General features: G+C 38.2%; 1 pseudogene; it reads left to right on the top strand.

Annotated features, from left to right (window-relative positions):
• Nucleotides 1-875: 875 nt before the first annotated feature.
• Nucleotides 876-9,397, top strand: LOC149577954 (disease resistance protein Roq1-like; annotated as a pseudogene).
• The last annotated feature ends 1,466 nt before the right edge of the window (nucleotides 9,398-10,863 follow it).

Below are 10,863 nucleotides of genomic sequence, written 5' to 3'. Positions count from 1 at the left end.
CTCACTGCGGATTACCCTGTTTGATAAACTACTTTCCATGCTACTGACGGTTATTAGCTAGCAAACACGTTGGCGGTCTTGAACTGTCCTGTAGCGGGCGGAAGGAGGCTTCAATGTATTGTCACAAAGTGAAATGCCGTGAAACTTTGCAGACAAAACCATCACCGGCAAAATTATTTTCTGACAAAGAATTTTGGGTCAGAGACAATTTCCGATTGCGTGAGACAATTCCCGGTTGCAAGCAACCTCAATGGGAAAGCCTATCGGCTAATTATTATCTTTACATTGTAAACAAGTCCACTTGACCCTAGCACCACGAGCTTGCTTGGAACCTTCATCGACCCACTCTCCACGGCACCGACGCGGGCCATTACATTCCCACTACATCAACGAAATGGTCCATTTGTGTTTTGAAGAGACTGAAATTTTGTAATCAATCCATCTTTAAATGAGTGGCGGACTGTTCAACAAATCGAATCCAAACATGCCTGGATTTGTCTACCTCGGAATCAATTTCCGTCCTTACTTCCGATATTTCCTCGAAAGGACACAGACAATTATAACATGAAGCAGAATGGTTCCAACCATATTAGAATGTTTTTTCGTATTCAAAGCATTTTCCGTTCTTTAAACTTGGATGTTTCGAAGAAAGAAGAGAACCTACCACGCAGGTTCAGGATTATATTTCCTTCACTCTTTTGCGTTGTATGTTTCCACGAAAGGACGGAGCCAGCCTCGTGATCATCAAATTTTCTAATCTTTTTCCTTACTCTTATTTTCCTCGTTGTTTCATGGGAACGACCAAACTCGCCTGCAGTATAATCTATTCAACTCACTGTCCTGTTCTGTCTTTCTAATTATTTTCATTGGAAGTAATGGCATCTTCATTATCGTCTCACGATCAGAAAAAGGATTTCAGTGCTTTTTCTGGCAAAAGAAGGATGGTCAGTGAATCGTCGAGATTGTTTGATGTGCTCATTAACCACAGAGGTCAAACAAACTCTTGCTATCCAGCTTTACAAGTCCCTGGAGCAGTTGGAGATGAGGGCGTTTCTTGATTCCCAAGAGAAGCAACTTGGGGATTCATTTCCTTCAACCATTAAAACAGCTATCTCCTCTGCTTCGATACACGTAGCCATCTTTTCCAAGGGATATGCAGACTCACCTTGGTGTTTGGCTGAGCTGGTCCTCATGTTGCAAAGTCAGGCCAAAATTATCCCCGTGTTTTATGGAGTGAAGCCTTCTGATCTTTTGTAATGCCCCACCCGGAGATCTTTGGAAACAAGGATTCAAATCAAGCCAAGATATATATATATATATTTTTTACAAGTATGAATGCACATGACAACATCATACAGGGATCACAACGATCGCAACGAAAGACTTCAACACAATCTTGGCAACCAACGAATCTCTGAACGCCACTACCCAACTGACACACCCAAACAAAAGCCAACAACTACCAGAACAAGATGAGGGCACAAGAAAAGACCACTCATCAACAAAACACGAAGCTGGAGTAAAATGCAGAATCCCGAAATTTGGCTAAGTCTGAAATCCTGAAGCCTTGAAAATTGGCTAAATCTGGATTTTTGAAGCCCTGAAATTTCCTAGAATCTATAAGTTATCTCCGAGAGGTCTGAAACCTATCTCAAACGATTTGTCGCATATATTAAAATATATCTTAAGTATAAGTTGATGTATATTATACTTAAACAATATATTTTAAACCCCGAAGAACTACAACAGAAACCCAAAAACTGAATTTCAAAAGAAACCTCTTGAATTCAAAATGCAACAACATAGGCTTGAAGAACGCCCAAAAGAGTATCCAAAATCACTCTCAAAAAGATCGGATCACGAAGAAAAGTGCCCGCTGATGGCACGCGCAGGTTTTTCACAAAAATCGTACGACACTTTTTACTAAGGGAGGGCGATACTTCTCCTTAAGGCGCGCGACACTCTTCCAGTGTCGTACGACATTTCTCAAGAAGGCATGCGACACTTTTCAGCATCGTACGACATTTCTCAAGAAGGCGTGCGACACTCTTCTTGTGTCGTATGACATTTCTCAAGAAGGCGTATGATACTTTACAGTGTCGTACAACATAGTTTGCATGGGCGTGCGATACTTTTTAAAGTGTCGCACCATGCTGAACAAATGTCGCCCATAGAAACACGAAAACACTCCCAAAAGCAAAAAGGACCAAAATTAGAGCAAAGAACCTCCACACCAGGGAGTACCGGATCCACAAAGGCTCGAGGAATGAATACTCGAGTGCAAGAACAACACAGAATGAAGAACATCAAACCATCTAAACTACAGCAGCAAAGAACACGCTGAATATAAACATCGCAAAGATCAAAAATACATTTCAGAACTAAACAACCAAATAAGTGTGCGGTTCCTCCCAACCATCAATAGCATCATAAGACCATCGTGGATCTTAGCCATCCCTCGCGCGTAACATCCCAAGCCACTAACCAAATCGTCAGTACTGTCGTAATAGGGACATCACTACTAAAACATGCACAATAACAGCATAAGAAAATCTAACATGCTAGTGATAATGCATAAGATAATTCTACAGTAGATAACATCACCTATCACATGCTAAACAGCAGTAAGCAATAGATAAACTACTAAAAAAAATCACATCATCTAATCATATGGTAAACATCATAATAAGGGAATGCGCCAAATAAAATAACGTCATCTAAACATGATATACAAGCATCCCAATGAAAGCATAAATCACAAGAAAGCATACTTCGGAACCCGAAGTACCAAATGAAGACATCCAGCAATGGTCGCACTAGAAAAAATATCGTCTCTGTACACCGATCCCTAGCAGTGGTGAAAGTAGCTACGCCTCCCAACCACATGGCACCCATAGGTCCACACCCACCGTGCTGATGGAGATAATGATCCAACCACAAACACACATAAAGCACAACATCCATGGCTAACACTCACACCAGACAGTATGATGGCTGAACCAAGAGCCTAAGACAATGCAAGGAGTACAGGTCCTGGTCAGACACTCAATAGGCTACTATGTAGGGGCTAACATCCTGGAGAGTCGCTTGGCATCAAAAAGCCCAAGCTCGGATCGTGTGTCCTCAAACTTAAACGAGTGCTCACACATTGTGTCCTCGAACTTAATCGGGTGCTCACACATTTTACTTATCTTAAGTTTTATTAACAATCACACATTTTATTTAATTATCACTTGCTTAAAACTTCTTATTCTCTGTTAACCTCAGGCGCCATGAACGCCGAGCTGCGAGATAGAAGCCCCCTCCAGATGCTACCCTACCCTACCCATGCTCATCCTATGACAAGTGCCCGTGAGCATGGATACTCCCATCCCAACTCCAATGATCATAACTTTCGGCAAATCCACGGAAGATCGGGCCTCGCAAGTCACCCAACAAATGTATGCGGACGTACTCGTGTGTGGCGCACCACCATCACGAAGATCATAACACAAGGACAAGAATGAGAACACAATGCAAAGAAAACACCCAACAGAAAGAAACACGGGAAGAACAGATTCTACATGAATCCCAAAGCCAATAAAACCATACATCATTAAATCACTCAATCGGCCTCAATCCGAGAGTATGGATTCTATACGAATCCCAATGATGCAACAAGATCAAACATCATGAACTCACTCAACCGGCCTCAATCCGAGAATATGAATTCTACACGAATCCTGGCGTTCACGAACAAAAGCAAAGATCCAAAATAAACCATAACAGGTAACAAATCACTCAACCGAACACAACGTCGGGAGTACGGATGCAACACACATCCCAATGCAACATAAAAGTGCAAAAGTGGTTTGACTGATATCCAAATGGATCATCAAGGTCCACGACCCACATTGTGCCAAGAAAATTCAAAAAAACAAGGCGGCACGCAAAATGAGGTGAAAATCTCAAATTATGGAAAAATTCCAAAATTAAAACTCATTTGGCCTTTGGGTTCAAAAATTTCAAAAATTCAAAAATAATTGAAAACGGATACCGTATGCAAAAATGGCCAGCATAATAGTGTAAAATTCCAAACCCTCATCCCAAAAAATAGGAAAATGTTCATACCCGCCCAACCGGGTAGAACTAGCATACAGAAACGGAGGGGAACACTAGTTCTCAGCCTCCAAACAAACGGCTACCAAAAATAGAAGTAGAAACAGAGCAAAAACAGTAAAACAAGAAAGCCCTACCTCACAGCCAAAAGGGCAAAACGGGAATCTGAACCATAAAATAAATATCCCGCAGAAGTAGCTGAAAATTGCGGCAATCCAAGGTTTCTCCGAGCCGGATCCAATGAGCCCAACCTCACAACAATCTCATGCCCGTAGCTCCCACAACGAACAAAACAGTAAATCCTCATGAAGAGGATTTTTGGGTTTTACTCTTCAACTTTCCAATTCAAAAGTGAGAAGTGAGGAATTAAATTCTTTTTTGGATATTTATTCACTTTTCAGGTGAATAATAGATTAGGGTATTTAACCAGCCAATCCAGTTAAACCCTGAATCGACCCAAACGAAAATAGGCTATTCCTATAAATAGGAATTCATCTATGGCAAAGTTGCCAGAAATTAAAATAAATCAATTAAAAAGCCCGAAAACCCAAAAACACATAAATCTCTTCAACAACTTTCACGATAATGCGAACTTCAAAAATGCACAGACACGCTTACTGGTCTAATCACATAATGCAAATGAGTTCGGAGTTAATAATCACCGAAAAGTTTAAATTAAAACATTTAATTAAGGATACGTCAACCATACAAAGGCGACATTGGTAAAATATGAACGGCTGAATCACTAACTCCAAGTGCCATTGCCAGGGATATAAATCCTACACACTAAACAATACAATCAAGTGCAATTGCATATAATAACATAGCCGAAGCAATACATGTATTAAATCACCTAATTTAACCATTTATTTAATTATATTAAAATAATCTATTTACATCACTCACGTTCGCAAAAGGCATAGCAACACAGGAATGAAGTAAATAACTATAGCATTAAATTCATCACATAACAAAATTAGAGGTATATCCAAATACCAGATAACCAGATAACATCATAAAACACACTGTCATCTCAAAATGGCATCATCATGCAATATGATTAACTGAACAACATAGTAGTATAACATCTATGATACTAGAATCAAAGTGTAACATCTGACCCTTGGGTCCTCTCAAATGTAAACATAACATGAGTAACAAATATCTCTCTAATCAGAAATATAACAAGGTAAATGTCTGCAACACATAACCAAAGAATCCAACAAGAACAATTCATTTCTAATCATTAATGCATTTAATAAGGATTGATTACTCTGCATTAAAAAGGCATTTAAAACACATAAATGAACACAGTCAAAAACATGACTAACCACTGCTACAGGAACCTAGTCCCATGTAGCATGGTAAAAAGTACACAGTGAAATCTCTGCACACATCTCAGGGTAATCATAGAACAACCTCATGATACCACATCGATCCTGGTAACCACTGGCACAAACTTAGTGAACCAAAAATCACATCATAATCTCAAAGATCAGTCAAAAGCATAATCAAAGCAACTGATAAAGAAGCATAAATCCAAACACCTCAACGGTGTAGACCACTCAGGGTCACAATCATGATCCCATCACAACAAAAGATCAGCAAGGTTGCATCCATCAGGATGACTTACAAAAGTCAAATGGAAGAGGCACTACATCTCCGCCACATAGAAAAGAGAGCGGCACTACATCTCCGCCACATAGAAAAGGGAGCATACGCTGAAGCTTTCAGTAAATACGAAAAGAAGAGCAGATACCTGGAGAAGCTTAACGAGTGGAAGGAAGCCCTTCAGTCTCTTTCACTTATAGCCGGGGAAGAATGTATCAGGTAATATTTCTCTACTTTTGATAGTTGTATCTAATTTTTTTTTTTTTGTTTGTTTTGAAATCTGATATAATAAATTTCTCACGGATTCCTGCTTTTACGGTATAAAGTTCTAGTGATACTGGCTGCCAAAAGATAGTAGAAGCTGTGCAAAAGGAAGTGCAAAGAAAAGCAAGTTTGCATGTTGCGAAATATCCAGTCGGTCTTAGCAATCTTGTGAACGATATTGAACAGCGTTGCCTAAGGGAACTTGTACATGACTTTGAAAACCAGTGCGGTCTGAAGAAAGAAAAGTATAAGGCTAAGGCAGTTGACATTTTCGGCATGGGCGGGGCAGGGAAGACTACTCTTGCCAAAGAGTTGTTTAATCGAAAACATTGGAATTATTCTAAAGCAAGTTATTTGTTTGATGTGCGGGAAGCATCTGAGAGAAGAGAATTGCCTTCATTGCAACTTAAGCTTCTCAAAGATCTCTTCGGTAGACGTGATCTCTTTTTCACAAGTATAGAAGAAGGAAGAAGCTATCTCAAAGATAGTCTACAAAGGAGCCAAACCCAATTAAGTGTTTTAATTGTTGTTGATGATGTTGATCATATTGAGCAGTTAGATGCTTTGCTAGTAATGGATATCTTAAGTAAACTAAGAGATAGTCTTGTTATTGTCACAACCCGTGACGCTGGGGTGCTTATAAGTGCAGGTATTACTACTGGCTATGCTTTAAAAGGAATGGATAGAAATTATGGTTGTGAGCTATTCTGCTGGCATGCCTTTGACCAACCGTATCCACTGAAGGGTACGAGGAGCTGGTTAATTCCTTCGTAGACACATGTGGAGGGCTGCCTCTTTCTCTTCAAGTTCTGGGCAGGCATGTTCATGGTACGAGTATAGATTATTGGTGGTCACAATTGAATGAAGTTAGAAAGGTGCTGCCTCGAGATGTAAAGCAAAGTCTGCGATTAAGTTTTGACGCATTGAATGGTGAAGAAAAACATATTTTTATGGACATCGCTTGTTTATTCAGTGGCAGACAGCAGAGTATGGCGGAAATAGTATGGGAAGGATCTGTATGGAGCGCCCAACATGCACTGAAAACACTCAGAGATAAATGTCTGGTAGAAGAAGAAAGTTATTATTTGCGAATGCATGACCATTTGAGGGACCTGGGAAGAGAAATGGCGCTTGAATTCAACCCTCCTCATCGCCCGTGGCGTCCTCAAGATCTCAAATATATGGTATGCTTGTTTCCACCTTAGTATTGTAATATTACAAGATCTGAAATATATTAGTCGAAAACTGAGCTACTGAGATGCTTGATGTATGCAGGAAACAGGGGGTTTCAGGAACATCCTCGCCAAAACTAATGTCAGGTGTTTCCATTCTATTCTTGACAAGTACACGAATTCTCGACTTACATTCTTCTTAGGCCCATCAAACGTTTGGGTTGAGACATCAGCATCCTTAATTTGGCTTCAGCTCGAGGGCGATTTCAGAAAACAACCGATGAAGAGCTTTCCTTCATGGATTCAACTTTAAAATTTGCAGTATTTGAAAATCAATCATGGAGGATTTAGAACGTTGCGGGAGAATCGCACACAGGTATTTTGATCTTAACAATTGAAAATTAAAATTCCAACGTAATGGTGGAATTGTCCTAGCCATTTTCTTTTAAATTATTGAGAGTTTCATACAAGTTTATATTGGACTTTCAGGTGCCCTCCCAATTGAAGAGTCTTGATATTGCAAACTGTAAACATTTGAAAAATGTATCAGGGATATGTAACCTTGCAAGGCTTATATCTTTGAATATTTATCAATGCCCAAAACTCAAGGAGGTAACCCTGGGTCATCTTAGCTTTCTTGAAAGGTTCACAATTGTAGATTGTAAAGAGCTGAAGAGCGTTTCAGGATCATCTGAGTTTAGAAGCCTAGCACAACTGAGCATTAGTGAATGCCCAAAGCTTAAGGATCTAATGCTTGCACATCTGAGCTCCCTCGAGAGAATTACTATTGAAGATTGTAATAATTTGAAGAAAATGAGCCTCTCAGCGGCATGAAGTTGGTTAGATAGGACAAAATTTGACAGAACTTTTAAGGTGAGATCTTATAGAGTTCCAAGTTTAGTGGAGAGTATTATAATTGATGAATTTAGGAAGTTCAAATATTTTCAAAACCAGGCCTGTCCGAATTTGAGGAGTGCGTCCGAATCTGGTGTGTTAGAAATAAAAGGTTTGTACACTAGTAAGCGTCGGGATCTTAAGTTGTTGCCAGATTTTAGAGATCCAAGTTCAGTGAAGAGGACTGTAATTAAAGGGTGTGGGCTTAAATTGTATGGTTGCCCAAATTTAGAAAGTGTAAATATAGAGAGTTGCAGTATCTCGCAAAGAGGAGGAGCCGATAATCTTACAAAGCTTATAGAGTTGTACATTAGTGATTATCCAGAGCTTGAGGAGCTTCCAGGGGTTTCCAGTCTAAATTTGTTGGAGAAACTTGAGGTTGACAATTGTAAGAAGCTACAGAACATTATGCTGCCACCAACACTCATCAGTCTATCTATACGAAATTGCAGAGATTTGCAAAGAGTAGGAGGAAAAAGTGATCTTACAAAGTTTACAGAGTTGTACATTAAGGAATGTCCCGAGCTTGAGGACTTGCTGAGTCTTTCCAAAATAAAATGCTTGGAACAAATTGTGATTGATTCCTGTGGGAAGGTAGACAAAATGGCATGCACTAGAGAGTTGCATACATTGATAAGCATGCAACTTTTTAAAGCAGCAATGCAGTAATTCAGAATTGCATTCCCAGGTTGAAGGTATTGATTTTGCGATTATTCTTTAGATCTTATCTTAACAGATTATAGCTTTTTTTTAAATTTACTTTTTAAAAATTCATTATGAACTTATTACGAGTGATGATCTATATTTTTCTAACTAGTGTTTAAGTGAACATTAAAATAGAGGAATTTATCATGATAACTAAGTAATTTTTTTTCCCTCTTATTTTAGACCGTGGATTCAGATTATACTCTTGTGATTGGAAGAGCAGTGGATGGAGCAGAGTCAATTCTAAATGAGTATATGTTTTATGATGCTTATATTGGCGCTGACGCAGTCACTAGTATTGCCGCTGAAAATTGTGACGAGTTGGGAAAATGTCAGGAATTAACTACAGTTATTGTTTGCTGTGTGGGTGTGGTTGATAGCCATACGTCGGTTGATAATATAAATAAATCGCTTCCAAGCGGCCCCTCTTACTATACGGCCACACCTGAAATGCATCAGGGAGAATGGATAGTTACAATGGTGGCCCCATATGGTTGTTCGAGTTATTATTATCATTATTTTATAAAAATTGAAGAAGTTTTAAGGAGGTTTGGTATATGAAGAAGGGGTTACTGGTAGAGGTTAAGAAAGATGAAGAGTGGAAAGGTGTTCAACTGTTGCAAATAATTGTGGACAGATTGTATCGTTTATGACTATTATTTTTTCAAGTCTATAGTTTCTACTTTTTATATTTGCTAGTATTTGCATCTTTGAAGAGTGCAAGGGTTAAGTTGATAGTAAAATAGATATCAAATGATCAATAATTTGATATGTTCATGAATTTCTATTATTTTTTATGCTCCATTTCTCTTACTGTGTGTATCTATTTGTGTCTTAGTCTCTGTTTTAAACAATTAAATCTATTGAACAATTCTTTATGCCCTTGTATTTTATAGCGTCCTATAGAGTAAGCTAAATTGTTACATGAAATAAAAAAAATCTATAAAAATAGTATCACGGATATGAATATGTTGATATTTATTTCTTTTAACTTACAAATTTAATTATGTGAATGCTTATATTACATGTTCATAAGAGGATGGTGAAAGGTAAAGAGAGGGGTATACATTGTACATTTTTATCCAAACAATTGATCCATCAATCCATCTACCTATATATCTATTATCCATCTACCACCTCATATATATTTATTGTTCTATCGCTCCATCTCCTGCTTCCTTTCTCTCTCCCTCCAAACCTTTTTTGTTTTTCTTTTCATTCATATCTCTGTACTCATACACACGCACTCTTTCCCTTTTTTATCTTAACTTTTTTAAATCTCTATCAGCATTTTCACCTCTATCGATCTCCTTTCTTTCTATTATGCACCTCACTCACTTTCCCCTACTATCCTTTTATCTCTCCCCATATGTCCCTATCCCTCTAACTATCATTTCCTATATGAAACAAACAACAAAAGTTTTTAAAATCCAGAATCTCTCTCTCTTTCTAACTCACTCTCTCTCTCTCTCTCTCACACACACACACACACACAAAATAAAATAAAATAAAAAAATCACCTTATTGTTTCAATGCATATCTGTGGTTTACCTACTACTTTAGCAAAAGTCATAGTTTTGAATCAATTTTTAAAAATGCTACCTTATATTAGTAGTAACTGGGTAGCTTGGAACTTATGTGACCTATTAGTAATTTCAACAAAACTTAGATAACATGTCTTGAACTAATTATAATAGGTTTTTTTGTTTCTTTTGTGTATCTCATGTATGAGTTTGTAGTACTCTATAAATTTGATACAAAAGAAAAAGCATTAGTAAGAATTAGGTATTTTAGAAAATGTAGGGGTTCATGAATTCTTGAAACTTAATTTAGACATTTTTCCTAAAACAAGTATTCCCAATTTTGTGGTTTATCTTGTCAAGACAATAATTTTCCTAATTGGAATGCAACTGAGTATTGGGAGTGTTGGTGTTTTGAAATGCTACTGGTTTCAAATTACCCCAATGAGAACATGACATGTCTAGGGGCAGCTACCTCCCATCCTTAACATATCATTTCAGACACTAGGCCAACTATAAGGCTAGACCCTTCTTCTACTTCAAGCTCTGCAAAACCTAGGCTAGTGGACCTCAGATTCAATTTATATGGTACCAATGCT

Source organism: Cupressus sempervirens, chromosome 1 (assembly GCF_028749045.1).
Source record: "Cupressus sempervirens isolate cs-2001-9-10 chromosome 1, ASM2874904v1, whole genome shotgun sequence".
Classification (NCBI taxonomy): domain Eukaryota; kingdom Viridiplantae; phylum Streptophyta; class Pinopsida; order Cupressales; family Cupressaceae; genus Cupressus; species Cupressus sempervirens.
This window is presented reverse-complemented; position numbering and strand designations above follow the sequence as displayed.